The 21434-nt window shown below is 53.3% G+C and overlaps 2 long non-coding RNA genes across 3 annotated transcripts in view; both read right to left on the minus strand.

The window, feature by feature from the left end:
• The window catches only part of LOC123478566 (uncharacterized), a 33011-nt gene extending 11686 nt beyond the window's left edge, over positions 1-21325 (minus strand). For both annotated transcript variants that reach the window (XR_008426303.1, XR_008426302.1), the window contains exon 1: positions 21156-21325. This is a non-coding gene — a long non-coding RNA (uncharacterized lncRNA). The remainder of the gene's footprint in view (positions 1-21155) is intronic.
• On the minus strand, positions 13373-20121 carry LOC123478565 (uncharacterized). The gene is made up of 2 exons (XR_006653800.2): positions 17431-20121; positions 13373-14424 (listed from the first exon to the last, which is right to left on the minus strand). It is a non-coding gene; the product is annotated as an uncharacterized lncRNA (long non-coding RNA).
• Positions 21326-21434: the final 109 nt, after the last annotated feature.

The following is a 21434-nucleotide window of genomic DNA, read 5'->3' on the forward strand; positions in this document are numbered from 1 at the left end:
GCAGCTGAGCCAGGCTGTGTGCAGTCCAGCAGGGAGTCCTTGAGAACGATCTTCCTGACCTTGGCCTCAGCGCCCCTCCTTGTATCGTTGCCTCTGTCCCAGGACCAGACGCTCAGAGCAGGCCCCGGAGAGTTGCCTGCGCGCTATCTCTGGCCCCTCACAGCCATCTCGTCACCCTGCTCTTTACTCAGCGGCTCCAGCCTGCATGAGAGCCCTCCGTGGCCTTGCACTTGCTTCCCCTCACCTGGGCAGGGCTAACCATCTCTGCATTGGCATTTCCTGCTGAGGAAAGAGTATGATGAGGCTGCTCTGCTGGCGTCTATTGCTGGCTCGGAGGGAAGCTGGAGGAGTCCTAGCTCCAAGGAAGCCCCTGTCCCCTCCTCCTGCCCGGAGACGCAGTCCCCACCCTTTAATTAGCTCCTGGGAGCCCCTGTCCAACCCCAGGTCTTGCACACGTCAATTTGAGGCCACAGGACCAGCCATGCACCAGGTGGATCTAGGACGCAGTGGCCCCACCCCTGAGTTCAAGGGCCTCCGTGGAGGCTTCAAAGAGCAGCTTGGCAGGGCCCAACTGAGCCAGGACTCAGTCCTGGAGGCGCGTGGGCAAGACCTGGGGTAGTTTGGGCACAGGTGGTGGCAGGGAGCTGGGGAGAAGTGGATGGAGCCAGGAGTCAGCGTGGACACAGAGTCCGCAAGACATAGAGGCTTCGATTTCAGGGATGAGGGACAAAGAGGACGCAGGATGGTGCCCTGGTTTCACCTGGTGCTTCCGGGTGGGTGGAGTCGCCATTCACAGTGAAGGGCAAGCAGGAGGCGGGGGGACAGGGGAGGGCCTGGCCCTGCTCTGCATACTTCCTCCCACCGGGAACACCATCCTCTGCTGACTTCTGCCTCAAGGTCATTGCTCAGACCTCCGCTCACCCATCCTCTGCAGAGAGGCCGCTGTCCCCAGCAGCAGCAGCGCGGGAGCACCCTGCCCCAGACCTGCTCTCCTTCCTTTACAGCGGAGATCAGCGTCCGCTTGATCTTGTTCGTCCAAGTATCTATTTTCTTCCCCCAAGTCCGACGTCAGCCTCGAAAGCACACCCTGTCCTGAGAGCTTGTTCGCCCTGGTGCTTGAAATCGAACTGGCCAGGTGGTAGGCAGGTGCCCAGCCCTGCCCTTGGGCTACTGACGTGATCTATCCCGAGCAGGCAGAGAAACCTTTCCCAGCTGCCGCTGCGAGAGCAAGTGCCTTCCGTCGGGGAGCCGTGTGGAGCGCACAGGGCCGGGCTTTGGGGTCAAACACGAGCTCCAGCCCAGGCTCACCTGTGTGAGCTGAGCGACTTTGGACAAGCGCCGTGGCCTCTCTGAGCCTCGGAGTGAACGCTGATGTCTGCGTCACGAGGTGGCGGAGGTGTGCGTGAAACACTATTATCAAGAGCCGGCCTGCCTGGCCTTGTGAGAGCTCAGCGAGCTCGGGTGTACAGATACCCAGAGAGGCAGGCGCTCCCCAAACAGCAGACACCATGTCTTGTCCTTCATTCCCTACAACTGTCACACAGAGGATTTAGAAAGTATCAGTCATGTTGGCACTGACGTTCCTTCCCAGCCAGGAAGGTCAGGAGTGGGGGCGGCTTCAGGTTAAGAGGCCGAGCGTGTGCCAGGCATACGGGCACCGTGAGCCGGGCTCTCCCGCCTCCCAATAAAGGCGGCCGTCACGTGCCCCTGGAAGGAGGGTCTGCTTTGTTCTAGGAGTTCACTCACAGGCCCCCTGGTATTTGCCTCTGTAATTCTTACCAGTAGCCTTGCAGAGAATCAGACAGGGAAGAAATGGCAGACCCACTCCTCAGCTCCCGGGGAGGGGTGTTTGGCAGAAACGCCTGGCTCTGCACCCCTTCCTGCACCCACACACTTTGTGATGGGACGCTGCTGCTCCCCCCTGGGATCTGGGGGGTACATGGGGTGGCATTGGCCAATAGCACATGCTCCTGTACCGAGCCTGGGGAAACCAAACCCTGCCATCCCAGGAACAAGCCAGGCCCAACCGGCTGGGGAATGAGAGAACACACGGAGCAGAGCCGGCCCAGTCACCCAGCCGAGGCCCCAGAGGCAGGAGAGAGACCACACGAGGTGGGCAAAGTGGCCCGCTCACGCAGCGCCCGGCCAACGCAGGAGGGGACCAGGCGAGCGCAGAAGAACCACCTGGCTGAGCTGTAGGCTCGTGAGGAAACAAAACACACAGCCATTGTGAGCCATTTGAATTTCGTGGCGGTTTGTTAGCACTGGCTGACCGAGACACTCAGCTCACTGAGACCAGCCCAGTGCCTTGGTCCCCCTGCCCCATGTTCGGCCAGGGACAACCACGGGCCGGATGGGACAGGACAGGGGCCACACTGGAGGGCGGCCTGTGCCCCTCAGATGAGCCTGGAGTTGTTTGTCCTGTAGATAAAGAGAATTTGCTGTTAAGAAAGTTCCTTCTAGAATATGGGTCGGCAGAGGGGTGGGGTGCTCAGCCAGGAGGTTGCTGCGCTAGTCTGGACAAGACTTGCTGGGGACCTCACAGATGCTGGTCCCCTATCGCAAAACCCTGTGCTGAGTGAAGGGAGCCCACAGGGGAGAGTTCTCTCGGCCTGAGCCCGTCTGGACACAGCTCCAGAAAGTGCCAACAAGTGTGTGTGACTGAGGGAAGTTCGGGTTGGGGGCCGGGGGCCGGGGGGCAGGGGGCAAGTGAGGAGAAACCAGGACATCTGGGCAGATGAGCGAGTCCGGCGTCTGCTGCAGCGGCGGTCTCACAAGCACAGGTAGCTGTCAAAACTCACCAAATTGTGTGATTTACGTGGGTGCAGCTTACTGGACATAAATTATACCCTAGTAGGTGATCATAGAAAAATGCGTGAAGCCGTAACGGCAAGTGGAGAGGAGGAAAAGCAAACGAAAGGCATCAACGCAGTTCTGAGCAGCATTGCGGAGGTACAATTGATATGCCCCAAACTGCGCATATTGAACGTACAAATTTTGATGAGCTTGGTGTCAACACAGTTTTAACAAAAAGAAAGGAAAAGGGAGGTGGGGAGGGAGGGAGGGAGGGAGGGTGGAAGTTCACCGAGGGCGGGTGTCTGGGCGGGCCTGACACAGGGCAGGAGGGGGGACGGGCAAAGAGGGGAGGGGGCATTCCAGAAGTGAGGGGCAGGCAAGTCCGAGGGGTGCTCTACGGTCTGCATGGGAAGGGGGTTTCATCCGGCTGGAAGACAGCAGGTGGGGACCCCCAAGCCTGGAGACACGTGTGGGGCGTTAGGGAATGTTGCTGTCCCCACACCCATGTGCTGAAGCCCGAGCCCCCAAAACGACTGTACATGCAGATGGGACCTCTGAGGAAGTAGGTTAGGTTGGATGGGGTCATAAGGTTGGGGCTCTAATCCAATAGGATTAGCTCTTACTCTCCCTCACCCTCCAACCCCCCGATGTCTGAGGACACAGCACAGAGGGGCCCTCACTGGAACCGGGACACGCTGGTACCCCCCGTTTCCACACTTCCGGCCTCCAGGACTGTGAGAAGTCCAGTCTTATTGATGCCCCAGGCTGTGGTGCTTTGTGATGGTGGCTGAGCTGACTAACACAGGCCACTGGCCTCTACCACCCCCCCCCCCCCCGCCCCACTGCCTGCCAGCTCCCACCCAGACCAGGGGCTGAAGTCACCCGTGTCTCCCACTGCCAAAACCAGTGGGGCATCCTTGTCCCTTGACTTTAAATTCCATTGTGCACCGTGACTCCAGATTCCCAACCTCTCCAGCCTGCCTGACAGCTCCCCAGTGGTCCAGCAAGCACCCCACACCCCAAACTCCCCTATGCAACCCTCTCTGCTCTTCAAAGGCTCATCAGCAACAGCCCCAGCCCTCCGGTTCGGCCCGACAGTTCTCAGGGTCCGTCTCCTGCAGCTCCCCGGCCAGGGAACGTGTCCACCTGCTCCTGTCCTGGGAGGGCTCCACACGTGAGGGAGCGGCCAGCCCCAGCACAGGTCAGTCAGCCCCCAGAGCTCCATGCCGCCCGCACCAGCTGCCCACTGTTTCCACCACGGGGAAGTGGGTCTTCACCCTTCCTTGTCTTGTTAGCTCCTGGCTGGCATTCAAGACTCAGCTCTGCGTCACTTTCTTCTAGGAGTTTTCCTTACCCAGATGAGCTGGTAAGTCCGACATTTATTGAGCATCTAGTGACCGAAGTGCTGGGGGCTGATTCAGCGGGCTTGAGCCGTACCTACCCAGTCCCACTAATCTGAGTTAGTCCCACTAATTCAGAAGCTCAGGCAGAGGATCCCCGGCGGCAGGGTCCTTTGCAAGGCCAGCCTGTGCAGCGGGCATGGCCGGTGGCACGGTGAGGGCAGCTCATGTCTCATGCCCGTGCTTCTGGGCACTGCTTTCCCGTCCTTCAGCCTCACACCCTGTGTGACAACAGGTGCTGTTATTATTCCTGTCTGATCAGGTGGAAAACCGGGGCCTGAAGGGTTCCTTGCTCCAGGTCACCCAGGTGGTGACAGCTACAAAGGATCTCAGGGACCAGCTTCCCCCGGCCCGCCGCCACACTGCACCAGAGCACCTGGGATCTTCACCGAGCACTTCCAGACCTTCGAGGGGTCCCCCCGCACTGCCAGCATTGCGGACCATCACCAATCCCACCCTTGGACTTCACAGGCAGGGAAACTGAGGCGGGCGAGCCCAGAGGACGGGCTCTGGTCACACAGAGTTCGTGATGGCACTAAAATTAAAATGTAGGATTTCTGACATCCCGTCCGATGGTCTTTCAAACAGGCCCATTACCCCTTTAAAAAGGGTGGTGCGGGCTTCTCCAACGAAAGACATTAGAAACTCAAGCACGGTGCCAGGTATCCAGGCAATGTGACCCTAGGTAGGCGACACTGAAAAGCGACCCCCACCCTGGCAGGAGGAGTCTCTACCCCAGCCCCGAAGAAAACAAAGAGGGCCTTCTCCTGGAGGGGGGAAAAAACAAAAACCCAAACTGCTCTCCAGTGCCATCTAGTGACCACAAGAAGTAGGACTCACAGCTTTCAGAAACCTGGAGCGTTGGGCGTGGGTGGACATGGAGGGAAATCCTCAAATAAGAAACTTTGCCTGGACACGGCCACAGAACTGTCACCAGGGAGGTGAGACTTGAGGAAAGCTAGGAATTTACATTGAAATGAAGCATTTCACTGAGAAAGAAAAAAGGGAGTTAGGTATGGCAGGTGCTCAGAATATTATACACAGAGTTACCCCGGGACCCAGCAATCCATTTCTGGGCAAACACCACAGAATTGAAAGCGGGGAATGGCACAGGTACTTGTCCGCCCTCAATCACAGCAGATCTACTCACAGCAGAAGGTGGGGGCAACCCAAGTGCCCATGGACGCATGGATGGGTAAGCAAAACGTGGCCGTCCTCACAGTGGGATACGATTCTGCCTTAAAAAGGAAGGAAACTGCGACCCCCGCTACAGCGTGGGTGGGCCTTGCGGACGCCTGCTCCGTGAAAGGAGCCGGTCCCAACAGGACAACTATTGGACCATTCCACTTACATAAGTAAGGCGCCTGCAGCGGTTAAATTCACGGAGACCGAAGGCAGGATGGGGGTCTCTGGGGCCGGGGCAGGGGAGGAACGGCAGTGAGTGTTTGACGAGGGCAGCTGCAGTCCGGGAAGATGGAAAGTTCTAGGGATGGGTGGTGGGGGTGGCTGCCCGCCGGTGGGAATGTGCTGGCTGCACCGCGCGGCACACTTAGACAAACGTTGACGTGTGGTGTTTTCTGCTCCGTACACTTTCCCACAATCTAACAGGAGAGAGGGAGTCGGGGTGAGGCCCAGGGCGCCGGGCCAGCCGGTGGTCCTGGAGCGGGATAGCCACTCGCTCTCACTCGCTGGCTTATTCATAATGATGTTGGATACAACTATACTTAAAAACAATTTTAAAATGTTAAAGGAAGAAAATCAATGATTTTACATTGATCCATCTGACACTTAAAATGAAACAGAAACTCATTGCCTGAAAACTACACCCAGAAAAGGAGCCGTGTTATTTACGAGCCCGTGGAGCACAGGGTAGTCGGTGCCAAGTTCCAGCAAGCGTGCCTGCCAGCCTTCGTCACAGCGGCTCTCTGGGGGAATGACAGGATGAGACCCCCCTTCCTTCCCCTGCCCTCCCCACACCCACATGCACAAGCTCTCAATGGACTGTTTAGGCCTCAGCAACTCTGGAGAGTTGTTATGATCTGTCAGGTGAAAACAATCGTTTCCATTATAGAGCGGTGTGCGTGATCTTCACCACCGACTGAAACAGCAGCAGAGAATCACTCCGGCTGGCTGAGTGCATAATCTCTGTGTGCTAAACTTCTCTAAGCGTGGGTTCACACAGTGGAGGAAAACAGCCCCCCGGGACCCACTCAGCGCCACGGAGTAAACAGCGTGCGCTTCGTACATGCGCTGAGTATGAGCCAGAACCACTGCTCAGGACTCGCCGTGGTGGGTCTGGGAGACCACCGAACACCCACAAGCTGCCTTCACAGATCCTTCCGTGGTAAGGCAGGGCGACCGAGGGGTCACGAAGCCGCCAGCAAAGAGACTTGATATTCTGCCCACTGTCACCAGCAGAGAGACAGCCCAAGGCGGGATGGGCCCCCTCGCTTCCCAGCCCTCCATCCCAAGGTGACCATACGGAGTCAGGAGCAGTAAGGTCAGGGGGCAGACGGGACTCATCCCGCCCTGCTGCTTGCTGCTGTGGACACAGGGCTTGAGTCTGGAAGAAGTGCTGGGGTTGTGACAGCTGGGCTGTGAGAGACCTGCCGGCTCCTGGCACCGGTTTCTGCAGTCCCCATGGGAGTGTCCCTCGGTCCTCCTGCAAGAGGCAGCCCAGCCCCAGGGCCCTGAGGCCAGGCACTTCAAGGAGTCCAGGCCGGGCTCCACTCAGGGTCACCGAGACGGCAGCTTGAGGAATGTAGGATTTTTAGGGGGAAAGGAGCAGGTGCCCAATCACACGTGCAGCACAAGCCCACTCAGCCGAAAAAGGAAATCTGCCGCCTTGTCAGCTACAGCTACCTTTCAGACTGGGAGTTTTTCCTAATTTTTTGCACTTTCTAGAATTTTCTATAATGAACAGGCAAGAAATATTAATAGTAAAACAAGACAAAAAACCGCAAGGTCCCACTCTGGTCATGAAACCCACATCCAGGGAGTGCAGCAACCAGCTCACACCCGACTGGGACAGTGCAGCACCAAGAGCTTTTGTGAAGTGCAGAGGAAGGAGCACCGGGTGAGGGCCAAGGGCCTTGCTGAGTACTTGTCCTCTGGCTGGGAGCTAAGTGGGTCACCGGATATTTATGCGTCTTATCTGCAGGGAAAAGCTGGCCCCTGTCCCTGCAATGGACACCTGGTCTTTCTTCCTGCTCACATTCCTCCCCCTCACCCCTCTGTGCACTTCTCCCAAGCCAGGGCGGGCCCGGGAGCCAGCCTGGGCAGATCACAGCATGGGAGCCTGACAGACAGGCGGCGCTGAGTCCAGGAGGAGAGCATTCCTCTCCTTCCGGGGCCCAGGCACTGAGGGTGGTGTGAGCCTGGAGCTGCCAGTCTTGCAGCCGCACAGAGAAGGGCTGTTTCGGAATCAGGCCGATGAGGGAGAGAACGGTCGGTGCTAAGAGAGGGAGAGACTGAGTCCTGCGGACGGCACTCGAGCCCTGAGTTCAGCGCCAGCACCTTCCAGTTCTTTTTACTGCACCTGTCGCTTTCCTTCTGGAGCCCTCCAGTTTGGGTGCAGCATCTACCCACTGGAGACAGAGAGACGCCTGATGGGGCTACCTGACCCGGCCGGGGAGCCGGGACCCTGCTGGCAGCTCCGGTGTGGCCCACGGGAGGCCCACGTGGGGTTGGAGACGTGAGCCAACACTTTAAAATCTGGGTCTTATCTAAAAATCTCCATCTTCTGTTTCTCTGAAGACAGAAAAAAATCAGAAGGTCCGTCAACACAGGGCTCCCATCCTCCACAGCAACCATCAGGGGGGCTGCGAAGGGGCCTGCGGGAGGGGCGTTCATTCTATGGGGGTTCCCACGCCGCTTCTGTGCTCTCCGACACGGAGGCTGGATGTCAGCCGACATTTGCAACTGCATCTGCCCTATTTCGTCTCGTTTCCCTTATGAGACAGCAGTATTGCTCTGTACCGAGGTGGCTGTCAAAAATGGTGCGGGGCACTGCGGAACTGACTGTCCCCAAGGAAGCCCAGCTCCTGGGCTCCAGCCCTCTGTGTAGCCCCGCCCATGCGGAGGCCCAGCTAGGCCACGTGACCTGCTTCAGCCAATGAGGCTCCAGTGCATACATGCCTGAAGCCAGAGGCTCAGTAGGCTTTTGGCGAGGGAGTCTGCGCTCTTTGAGGATGGGTCTCTGAAGAGAGACCCTAGAAGGGAGGACTCGGAGGGAGGGGCCAGAGAGAGCGGGAAGGCTCCGTGCCCCTAGGATGATAGGGCCACATCAGAATACGTGCAACCCCTGTGTTAAGGCTGCTGCTAGCCCAACCTACGATGATTTGAGCATAAAAATGATTGTTCTAACAATGAAGCCATTGCATTATAATAGGAAACCATGAATCCATAGAGACAAATAAATAAATGAGCACAGAAAGAGTTTGATGATGAATGGAGATAGCTGCAGAGTTTCAAAGGCCCTCCCCACAGAGCAGCAGGCAACGGGGAAAGGACGATTATACGAGAAGGCTGGCGGACGACCCTTCACCAGGCAACCAACGTGAGCGTCCGGACGACAGCCCGCTGAAGCCCAAGCCGCCCGATGGGACGCCGCGAGAGCACCGGCAGCGGTGCCGAAGAACCGCAGGAGCGGGGCTCAGGTTAGCTCCTTCTGTACGGCCACCCCCGCCTGGGTCCTGGCTGGCTGCCTCTGGAAATCGTAAGCGGGACTTGAACTCTTGAAGTCGCTACGAGGCAACCGCTGAAGATTCTACTGTCACAGCCGGTCACTGGGAAGAACAGTCGCTGCCTTCTGCTGGTAACACGCGCTGCTTTACCACAGCGCCTCAGTCCGCGTCCTGGTCGGAGGGCTCCCTCCCGGTTTGCAAACTGTCTTTTTGGGGTGCATAATTCCAGGTGCTTGTCATAGGCGGCTCCTGGTGTGTGGAGATGAGGGCCCCTGGACGAAGGATGTCCACGTGTTGGCCAAACTCAGCCTCGTTCTATTGAGTGAACACAGAACAGAAATGAGACAACTGAGCCACGTAGGTTCCACCCAAGGTTTTTTAATCCTTCGTGATCCACTTGGAATGCTTCAGCCCCTCGCAGGGGATGGAGTGAGGTCCTGGCCCAGAGGCTGCCCGCCGCCTCCTGAGAGGGCGCCCTCCCAGTTTTCCCTGGGACACGGGCTGATTCTGCCACCTCACCCTCTCCTCGAGGTTGGCAGAACCATGAGTTGGAAGGTACGGCCGAGCCCAGCCACCTGCCCTGTTTTACTCATGTGGCAGTGCGCCGTGGGCATCTCCCTTCTCCACCCAGGATGGGAACAATGGGCCAGGCTGCAGCATCTCTCATCTCAAAGACTGCCAACCGCTCCACCGACCAAACCCGGTCCTGCCCTTGGCTCTCTTATACTTGCAAAGCCCAAGATACCAGAATTACACTGTAACTTGCTTTCTTCAGAAGTGATTAGAGCAAACTGACTCACTAGGGGAAGGCAATGAGGGAGGAGAGAAAATAGTCTAAATATCTTGGGCACTTCCCTTGAGACATAATTAGTGTATCTTGGCAATCACTCATTTTCAGCTCTGTTGTAATTTCCAGCAGCAGGTTAAGCTGCTGAGTAGGAAGTAATAGCTATTAATTAGTACACAGATTCATCAGGTAATGATAAGAAATAGAACGACTTGGTGGGGGGAGTGGAAGTATAAACCATTCCATGCATCAATCCCCACCGCAGCTGCACCAGTTTGGCTGCTGCGCTCGGGGAGGTCAGCCTGCTGTCCTCTGGCACCAGTGGCCTGGTCGCAGCCCTTGACAGCCTAACCACCGGTGACTTCTGGGCGAAGCTTTCCCACCCAGCTTAGTCCAGGGTCACTTCCCTGTCCTCTGAATTCTGAAGCCTGTCACTTATGAGTCCATTATGTCCTGTCCCAAGACATAGCTTGTGTCTCAGCCCAACCTCAGTCAAGTTCTCGGCTCCTCATTTCTCCATCCACTGCCAAGGTCTCCTCAACACTGCCGTCTTCAGAATGGCTTACTCTGGAGTCACCAAGGACCAGCTGTTTTGCTAGATCCAAGAGATCCTGTCTCATCTTCATCTTAATCCTTCAGCATATGCAAGACCCCCCACCATTCCTTTTCTTGACATAGCAGACTCCTTCTCCCAGTGTGCTTCTCACACCCCGAGCTGACTGACGGTCCTGGGTCTGGCCGGCCGGCTGGCTCCCCATCCTCCAGTGATGTGTGAAACTGGCAGAAGTTGACAGCATGCCTCACCCAAAATTCCATCGCTAGGCAACTTCATCCACTCCTGCAGCCTCCGCTCCTCCTTGAACACTTCTGACTCCCAGCTCAAGCCTCCCCTTTGAACTTCAGACCCACACAGAGGTACAACAGCCTCCTCAGACCCCTGTACTCAGAAATGAACTCAGTCTCCGCCCACCCCAGGCCCAGACCCCTCCAATAAACCCCTCTCCTAAGCAGAAAACGGGGGTTCATCCTTGACTTTCCTGTCCTGTGACCCCTTATAATTCAATAATTCTCAAAGTCCATCAATTCTCCCCCTCAAATCAAATTCAATGTTTATCACATGCACCCGCTCCCGTCTGACGCCAACGCTGGGGACTGGAGCACCGTCTCCACTACTCCACCGGAAGCTCTCCTGGATGTCGCCTTCTGCGCCCATTACCCCATTACCTGTGCTGGTTTTAATCTGTATCCTTTTGTGGTAGTAAACCATGACCACGAGTGTAACAGCGTTTCTGTGTTCTATGAGTCCTAGTGAATTTTGAACCTGAGAGTTGTCCTGGGACCTCCAGCATAACAACAAGTAATCAAATGCTAAGAATCATGATCCCAATCTTGGAGAAATCTTTTCAGTTTAAAAAATATGTATTTTTATTTATTTTCAGAGAGGGGGAGAGAGGGAGAGAAACATCAATATATGGTTGTCTCTCACACGCCCCCTACTGAGGACCTGGCCCACAACCCAGGCATGTGCCCTGACTGGGAATCAAACTGGCAACTCTTTGGTTCGCAGCCCATGCTCAATCCACTGAGCCACACCAGCTGGGGCTCTCTTTAGCTTCTTGTAACACCACATGCATTTTGCGAACCTTGACTGTGTTGATGGTTGTCTTTGGGCTGAGGGGCAGGGGGCATGGAGGGACTAGCTGGTGATCAGAAGCTATTGGGCAGTGCCGGTCACATGTTGGATAGGAGAACTTTAGAGCTAAAAGACACCTTGGAGAGAGCACCTAGTTCAAGGTCCCTTACTTGCCAGAGGGGATGGAAGAAAACCCAGGACATGAAATGAGTTGACCCAGGTTACAGGTGGGTTCAAATAAATTGAATGCTTGTTAAATATTAGGTGCCAGGCACTAGGCCAGATAGAGCAATCCATTCCTGGGGTTCGAGGAATGCAATGCAAGAGGCAAGGAGTGGAGGACGCCCAAGTCAGTGGTCCCTGGAGCGGGAGCTGAGTGCGTGCAAGCTGTCCCGTGCAGTGGCTCTCAGACCTTTACTGCTGCCAGCCTGCCTCCTGCAGGGACTATGCAGAGCAGAAGAGGAAGGAGCCCTACCCTCCAACGGGAGTCAAGGGTGCAGGGGGCAGTGAGGGGAGGCAGGGAAGATGAGAAATCAGCTGACAGTCTTATGGGAACTCCTTTGTAGGTAACTGTCTCCTTTTCTCTTGCTACTTTTAAGATTCTCCTTATCTTTAATCTTGGGTAATGTAATTACGATGTGCCTTGGTGTGTTCCTCCTTGGGTCCAACTTCTTTGGGACTCTCTGAGCTTCCTGGACTTCCTGGAAGTCTATTTCCTTTGCCAGATTGGGGAAATTCTCCTTCATTATTTTTTCAAAAAAGTTTTTAATTTCTTGCTTTTCTCCTTCTGGCACCCCTGATTCAGATGTTGGAACGTTTAAAGATGTCCTGCAGGTTCCTAAGCCCCTCCTCATTTTTTTGAATTCTTGTTTTCTCATTATTTTCTGGTTGAATGTTTTTCTTCCTCCTGGCCCACATCGTTGATTTGAGTCCCGGTTTCCTTCCCGTCACTGTTGGTTTCCTGTACATTTTCCTTTATTTCACTTAGCATAGCCTTCATTTTTTAATCTAATTTGCAACCATATTCAACCAATTCTGTGAGCATCCTACCAGTGTTTTGAACTGTGGATCTGATAGGTTGACTAGCTCTTTATCGCTTACTTGTTTTTCTGGAGCTTTGATCTGTTCTTTCATTTGAGCTGTTTTTTTTTTTCCTTCCCCGTCTGGGCGCACCTGTTAGGTAGTAAGGGGTGGAGCCTTAGGTGTTCACCAGGACCCGGTAGTCCACGTCACTGCGCTTTGACGCTGTACGTGGGGGAGGGGCCAGAGAGAGAACAGTGCTGCTTGTTCCGCTGCCGGTTTTCAGTCACTTCCCCCGCTACCCACAAGCAAATTGGGGCCTGCCGGTGCTGATTCCCAGGTGTGTGGGCTTGTGTGCGTTCTAAGACCTGTGGGTCTCTCCAACGAACTGTGAGGCTGGGAGTTTCTCCCTCTGCCGCCTCAACCCCGACAGGTGTTTTCAGTCAGAGGTCTGAGGCTTTATTTCCCCGCTGGAACTCTGGTTAGAGCGGTCTGTCTCATCCCCAGTTGTTCTTCCCAGTCCGCAATCTGCCAACTCCGATCCACCGGCCGCCGCCTGGCCACGAGTCCTCTCTGCCCGGCCGCCCGTCTCCGCCACTCCTACCAGTCTGGGTGAGTGTTTCTTCTTTAATTCCTTGGTTGTCGGACTTCCATACAGTTAGATTTTTTGTCAGTTCTGGTTGTTCTTTGTTTTTAAATCTGTTGTTGTCCTTTTGGTTGTGCGAGGAGGCACAGTGTGTCTACCTACGCCTCCATCTTGGCCGGAAGCTAAAATGTGATTTTAACGCCCCCATCTTGGCAACCCTCCCCAGCCCTCCAAGCTCTGCGGTCCCACTCCGAATTGACCGTGGCTTTTCCCAGCTGGCCCCCATGTGCCCGGCCTGGAGGAATAATTGCCCCAGCCTTCCGTTTTGGCCCCTCCTCTCCCTCAATGTCAGCCCTGCTTTCAGATCCTGAGGCCAGCTGCCGCGCGGCACCTTCCCTCCCATGATGATCTAATCTACCCTCACACACACATCTCAGAAGCAGAAGAAAACACTGCGCCCTCAAGGAGTGTGAAAGCATTTTGTAACTTTATTTTATAAATCTTACACATTTTAGGACTATCAAGTATTTTCTGAGAAAGTGAAATATAAAGTAATTCAAGCAAACTTTTAAAATAAAGGCTTCCTCCCAACTTTTCTGAGCAAAGAGGAGGAAAGAACAAAGCTGGTATTTGTGGAGCGTAGGACACGCCCAGGATGAGCCGGGCCCTTCTGCCCCAGTGATCTGTGATCTCCCAGCAACCCCTGGAGGCAGACAGCAGAGTCCTCCTGTACCAGAAAAAATTGTAATAAGGGACTCAGGAAGATTGAGTGTTTTCACTGCTAAGTAATAACCTTGGAACTTAAGCTTAGCTCTGACTTTTGCAGGTTCTCTGGGCTTTTTCCACTCCAGGAAGATCTCCTGGGCTGACTCCCAGGTGCTTTGTCTCAAAAAGGCTTGGGCGGGGCCACAACAGGGAAAGCAAGGATTCCATTGTATCAGCTCCACTTCTCTGCCCAACATTTCACAAAGCAGATAGTCTGATATGAGCTTAGTGTTTTTATCTGGAGTTATTCTACATAGACGCAGGCAAAGCAAGGAGAGTCCTTCACGAATCTGGTGTAACAGTCCTCCTGTGGGAGGGGTAAGGCCAAATGACTCTCCGACAGAGTGTAGTATCAGAGGGTGGGGACGGGTGGTTGAGACACTGCACTCTCAACAAGGGGGCAAAGACCAGGTTCCTGAAACAGAGACCACAATGCAGTGGCTTATGGGAAGGTCTCTCTCCCTGTCACGCAGCAGCCCCAGGCCCAGGACGGTGACCAGGGCCCTTCCATAGTGCTGCTGCACTGGCTCCTTGGCACTCTCCCTCCCAGGGTCAGAGCTGGGTGGTGAGCACAGTCACATTCCAGCTTGCAGGCCAGACAGAGGGGCACCAGTCTGGGGCCAGGGATCATCTTGTCGGAGACGGCCTACCAATGGCACCGCCGTACATTCGGCACTCGGCCACGAGGCCCCGCCAGCAACAACGGAGATGGGGAGGGCCACCTCTCGCCGAGCCCAGTGGCCAGTCCATCCCTGCGGGAGATGGGGAGAGAGGAGTTGGGGGGCCAACTAGCAACTTCTGCTGCAGTAACCACCTCTACCTTGCTGTATGGTCAACAAATGCCTTCGCACCCACCGAGTCATCCAGCCTCCAAGTGGGCGGCCTCTCTCTCCCCTTGGGAGGAGATGGGGCCAATGGGGTTAAGGGACGGGGGCAAGGCCTGTTCATCGAGTTTTCAGTGCATGGTGAAAGCAGACCCTCTGGCTATAAAATAATTAACGGCAGTATTCCCCAGGTTCCTCATCTCTTCACCTGGACAGGGATGAATTTACACACAAAATTTCCCTCTTCAAACAAACCCAGACCACCTGGTTTTTGTTACTCACAACACCGTCTTCTGAATTATTTTCTTAAATTTATCTTATCAATGAAGCCAGGTTGCTCTCCCTAACCAAGTAAACCTTATCCAGGGCCTGTACTGGCTTCCTGAGGAAGATACTACAGTAAGTCCTCACTTAATGCCATCCATACGTTCTGCAACTTTAAGTGACAACATGTAACAAAACCAATTTTACCACAGGCAAATGGATATACACAAGAGCTAAGTTCCTTCAGCATCTCATCAATGTTATGAAATGTTACTCAAGGACCTGATGCATCAAACTAGGTAGCTTAAAACAGGAGAAATTTATTCTCCTGCGGTTCTGGAGGCCGGAAGTCCAAACTTCAGCAAGGCTGTGCTTCCTCAGAAGGCAAGAGGGGAGAACCCTCCTGGCCTTGCTTGCGGCTGCAGCTCCGCGTGCTCTCCCCTTCCTCCCTCTGATAAAGATGGCAGTCACTGTGCTCAGTGGCCATCCGGAAGATCCAGGATCATCTACCTCAAGGGTCTTTTTCCAAATGAGGTCACATTCACAAATGCCACAGATTAGGACACGGACTTGTCTTCTGGGGGCTGCTGTTCAGCCTACTGCAGCCCTGGAAGAGGCATATTCGTATTAGTCTGCCACCAAAATCATCTCTGGGCAATTAGTAACAGTTTAGACCTGCGACACTGAGGGCCAGACCTTGGACAAGAAATGAATCTAGTGACACGCTCTTATCTTACAGTGAACCATCCCCATCACCTCTTTTGAAAAAAAATTTTTCAACCTAAGACCACATGGCAATCACATCACTACAGGTATTTGGATAGTGCTAAATGTGTGCCCGGACCCACTCACCTCCCCTTCTTGCCAAACGAGTCCATTCAAGTCACAACCTGCAGAAAAAGTATGTGGCAGGGGGTGCCGGGTGGCAGAACAGGGGTGGACAGACAGAAGGCAGGCTAAGAGTAAGAGAGGGCCAGACACAAAGGAAGCAGAACAAGGGTCACAGGGTAAAGCAGCGAGGAGGTCAACAGGGCGAAGCAGTGACAGAACCAGGCACGGAAGACTGGGGGCTGGGTTAGGACAAATCTCAAATGCTGTGTTCCTGTCACATTACTCCTAGGGGTCCTTGAAGGAAGACCAGCCACTGCCCTCGACAGAATCTAGAAAGTGCTGGCTCACAGTAGCCCGCGAACACTGTTGGGCACTTGTAGGTGCAAACGACCAAGGAGAAAGGGGTCACGCTCTGAAGGCTTTAGACGTGGAGGGCCACGAAGGGTGAGCAGGCTGGATCTCTTCACAGGCGCCATGTATCTGCACTTGTCTCTGTCCACAGCTTTTCTCCAGGACCCACGGCCCCGACTTCACGCTGTTCCATCACCACCCCATCTCCTCTCCAATACCCTGGAAGGTCATTTAGCCCCAAGCCCGTGAATACCTCTGGTCACCTCTCTTGGTGATCTCTCTCCCCTCAGGACTTACAGTATTTGTCTCTGCCGTCATTGACCCAGAATGTCTCTTGATGGCTTTCTTTTATTATTTAATCCTTATCAGCTAATTGTGTTCCCAGAAAAAAAAAGATATTCCAATACACTACTTTATATAATTCAGTATCTTAAAGTTTAAAAAAAAATACTATATATTACTTTTTTTAGTGACTGCAAAGCACGAAAAATAACAGCTCTGAAAAACTTATCCATTAGTTTTAATCTTTTGCTGAAGCCTGAAATATGGAAAATACAAGTTGTGAAATACTCTGAGTGCCCAATGCACTAGAACCCCTAGGACAAACCAAGTCACATGCTGCTCAAAGTCTCAGGAAAATAACGCTGAATCCCACTTTAATAATTAAATTTTTGTTATGAAGCCCAATGTATCAGAATAGAACAAGATCTAGTCAAGAACCTATGGCCCCTGGGCAACATTTCAAAAAGCCCGCCGGAAACCACACATCTGAGCCCTGGGAGCACTGCTCCAGCTGCAGCGCCAGTCCTCTGCCTTTAGCTGGCGCTATGAGAACCCCACGTGACTGTACGGAGTTACGACACAGGCAGAAACCTCTGAACATGACTGGGATTTTGACTACTGAAGGGAAACAATTATTGTTTCATAAATAAAGCTTTTAAAACATCTTTTAAAAAAAGAAGCCTATTAGAAAAAAAATACCTAAAAACCTTTCATAGTGTTGGGGGATGGAGCTCTAAGGAACTTAAAAACAGGCTATTGGCTTAACGTTAACGGCCCATTTACTGAGCCCTTACTGTGTGCTTTACATGAATGTCCTTATTTAACCCTCCCAACCCCAGAAGAGGTTACAGATGAAGAAACTGAGCTCAAACAGCTTGCCAAGGCCACCCATCTCTCAAGCAGCGTGGTCCAGAATCAAACTCAGGGCAGTGAACTCAAAAGCTCGCGTTCTTTCTCAACCACTGCATTGTGCTGTTTTACTCACTTCTCTGCCCTCTTGCGGTTCAGATAACCTTTTCCTCCCCAACCACGAGAGCAGGAGGGCCTCCGGCTGGGTTCAGCTCAGGCCAGACGACTACGGGGAAGAAACAGGACTCGTGGGGAGTGCCTGTGGCCCTCTCGCCACGCGCTGGACTTGGGCTCTCAGATAGGTCTGGGGAAACGGGAATCGGCCACACTCTGGAGTTCCTTCCTCACTCCGCTTACCTGCTCCTGACTGTGGAGGCCGTCTTATCAGTACGGAACCTTGGTTCTGGAACGTCTTCCATCTCGAACAATTCTGTTCTCGGCCAAGTCGTTCACGGAAACGTCTCGGTTGTCGAACAGAACTTTGGTCCTCGCCCCAACGACCCTTTCATGCAGACACCTTTATCGTCGGTCACCTATATGAGTCTGGTTTTGAACAAAGTGCTTCTCAAACAGCCTTCTGGAATGAATTATGTTTGAGAACAGAGGTTCCACTGTATTCAGAGTCAAATTCATGGAGAACTGAAGAATGGGAAGAGGAAAGCGGTGGCATACGGCATTCAGCACTGCACGCTCTGCCCACTTGCCCTTTCTCTTTCCTTTTCTTTAGGTAAAAGATACTTGAGAACAGAGCACAGATATTGGTCAACAAATGACCCAAAATAAAGAGCAAAGTTCACTTTTGATTCAAAGAGGTCACTCCAGACATAAAAGAGGTGCCAACCTCCCTGAGCTGGGAACACCCGCAGCCCCACTGCTGGGCTGGCGACAGAGCGCCTCCTGTTTTACTCCTTCAGTTAGGAGCACAGTGTGGTCCTGTAGGCTTCCTGTTGCTGAGCATTTTCAGCACGTCCAAGAGAATGATTCTAGTGTCAAGATTCAAGCCTAGCTAAAACATAGGCCAGGGCGCAGCTGGAATTCAACAAATACTATCCTGCGACTTTCTTTACCAGGGTAACCCGGGCACGAATTATCTGAGGCATCTGTGGCTGGATCGCGGTGGCAAAGCCGACACAATGTCGTGGAACTCTAGCTGCAGAAAGGAACCCAAGAACGCACCGCCATGACCTCGTTTTGAATTAGGTAACGTAGGAATCCGAAACGACTGGACACTCATTTATGAACATAAAGATGAGAATGACCAGCCTGGCAACCACAAACATCCTCAGGGGTCGAACAAATTGAAACAGACTTTTGGAGGCAGATTTTAGGGAAAAAAATAGCTAATACCCTTGGAGGACTATTTCATAAAATGAGCGACAAAGAGCCTCACTAAATGGAAGCAGCCAGATTCAATGGCAGGAGGGGTCCGTCCGCATGCAAACCACCCCTGTTCTGAGTTACGGCCAACCTAAAGTTGTCATTTTAGTAAGCGCTGAAACCCACCATGTAATGTGCAAGGCAGCTAAAGTGCTATTATATGCAGAAGTCTTTTTATTTGCATCAGAAAGGCATCAATTAACTTGTTACAATGCATGTAATTAAGTAGTAAATGTGCTATTTTCCTTAGCCTTATAAGTACCGTATTACTACAAGAATAAAAGTTGTGATTTTTAACACAACTTCTGTGATTTTAAGAAGCCACGTTTCAACAGAAGAAATGGGAATATAAGAAAGTCCATCACTACCTAAGCTGTGTCCCATATAGGGTAACATCCTAGATATTTTCGACCTAAGAAACATCCAAACCTGCAGACAATTTCTGAGTTTATTTGAGCCAAACTGATGACAACCGCCAGGAAGCTAAGTTTCGGCAGACTGGGAAATGCTCTGCAGAATGGCAGCTCTACCGCTATTCTAGACCTCAGGGTCCGAGGACGGGACGCCAGGGGTCACCTGAAGTCCACTGACGGTAGGTCAGGGAGACGGCGGAAAGCACAGAAGGGAAACCTCTGAGACTGAATAAAAAGTGAAAGGAAGAGACACTTCTTTATTGGTGGGTACAGGAGAGTAAATATATTTAACATCGGCACAGAGATGGCATGCGGGCAACACGATAGCAATGAGGGGCTCTAGTCCCCTGCTCTGGTGGGGGTTTCTGCCCCAAGGGGTCTGGAAAAGGGGGTTACTTTGACTTTCCAAGGATGTGTTATCTTAGATGAAAAAGACAACAGATAGGCTGCCTGATGGTAAATAAAGGCTGACCTTTGTCATGGAAGCTGCAGGCCTAGGCTGTGACCACCCGCCAGGACTTTTTAGTTAGGAATGTTATGTTCAGACACCCCATGTGGTGGTTTTCAGTATCTGGGTGTCTAGGGCCCACCATGCAGAGCTCCCCTGAGCCTGGCAGGGTCAGTGCACGGCCCCTTTTGTCCACAGTCCTAACAGCAAGTTGACTGATAATTACCCTTCGATGTTCAGGGCAAAATTTACCAGTTTATAAAGTATTAGAAATATTAGAAACCAGTTTGGGATGAACAGGCCTCAGAGGCAGATCCAAATGTAAAGATTCAGACGCTATTAGTCAGAAGGGAACTCAGAAAAAGAAGGGTCTGTCCATTTGGTAACTAGTGGAGTGCCTACCGTATCCTGAGCGTGGTGAAGCAAGACGGGCTGGGAGAAAGGTGGCCGGAGAGGGTTAAGTGGTAACGGTTTAGAGCCGTCACTGTGGGGTACGGGAGAGCTGACCGCAACAGCGAGGAGAGACCAAGGGACAGCTGTGGCTCCCCAGCAAAAATCGGTGGGGTCCCCCCAAGCAGGCGTTTGGTGTTGAAAGGGCACATGAAATGGGGTGACGCTGGGCATGGGCCCCTGCGCTGTCACTAACCCGCTGGGTGGCGTTGGCAAGCTATGTATCATCCCGAAGAGTCTGTATTGTGAGTTCTGTTTTCCTGGATAAAAACAAAGCTACTGGCCTTGCCTGGGTAGCGCAGCTGGCTGGAGCACTGTCCTGATACCCCAAGGCTGCCGGTTCGATCCCCGTCAGGGCAAGAATCAGGGCAAGAATCAAACAATGAATGCACAAACAAGTGGAATTAATCGGTGTTTCTTTTTCCCTTCCCTTCTCTCTTTCAAGTCAACAAATAAAACATTTAAACAACAAAAAAGCATTGAAGTGCGTGCCACAAGGATCTCTTTCTGCAATACACCGTTAGTTAATGTTCTCTCGACTAGTTAGTGGTACACGTGGTTCGCATAATTCCATGCAACTCGCGGACAGCGGGGAGGACAAACACCTGGCTGGGGGTTGCTTTTCACTTCTGCCTCGGAAAAGGAACGAACACCTGGCAACATCTCTGCTCCGGGTTTCTGGTCTTAGAGAAAGTAAACATAACGGCAGGCATACATCTGACTGTTTCTTGTATGTCCAGAGCAGGGGCCACTTTTTTTTTTTAACCTTTATGCGTTCGATCCAGTGTCTAAATAAGGAGTCCTTAACACACAGGTCTGTGGACAAGATTTTAGGGGGGGTTCATGAACACGCTGAAATTACACGCAGACTGCTGTTCCATACGCCTATTTACAAAAACTTCCTTTGTATTTTCAAGTATTTCCACAAACGCCTCTTCGCCGAGTGGTCAGAACCACTGCTCTAAGAACGTTCCTTTTCTGAAGAAGTTTCTAATTAATTAGAGACGGGTCTAAGTCCCGCGGTGTCTCCTGGTTGAGAGCCTGTCACCATTAGTCAAGAACTGGGCAAAGCCGAATTGCCTCGCACAGCTTAACCTACAGCGTGAACTGCCCCACTGTAAAACAGAACAAAACCACAAGCTCACGACCCCTGACCCTGGGCGGGTGTCGGCGCCAGTTTCCAAGTGCAACTAGCTGCGCAGCTTGGGGCACGTTTCTTCGCCTCCATTCACCCACCGCGGGAAACAAATACAAGCTGTCGGGCAAAGGGTCCGTTCCTCCTCCACCAAGGCCACCCTCCTGGCTGCGCAGCCAGGCACAGTTGCAGGCGACCACATGGCAGGGCCCCCAGGCAGCTCTTGGGGTCAAGCTGACGCTCTCCCAAAGCCACTCACATTTCCCAGACCACGGCCTGTTTATTCGCAGCCCTGCGGCCCCGCACACGGAAACCGCGAGCCACGGGCTCACCGCTTCACTGTGGTCTCCCAAGCGCCTCGCGGATCGCCGGCCCAACAGCAGCCCCACAGCAGGGACCTCGCGAACGCCTCAAACGGCTACGGTGGCCGACACGTGAATAACGCGCGTAAACGCCCCCTGCAGGCACCCGCTCTGGGGGCCGAGGCCGGCGCGCGCATGCGTGAGGTTGGGACGCTCCTGGCGACGGTTTCCAAGCA

Source organism: Desmodus rotundus, chromosome 3, assembly GCF_022682495.2.
Source record: "Desmodus rotundus isolate HL8 chromosome 3, HLdesRot8A.1, whole genome shotgun sequence".
NCBI lineage: Eukaryota > Metazoa > Chordata > Mammalia > Chiroptera > Phyllostomidae > Desmodus > Desmodus rotundus.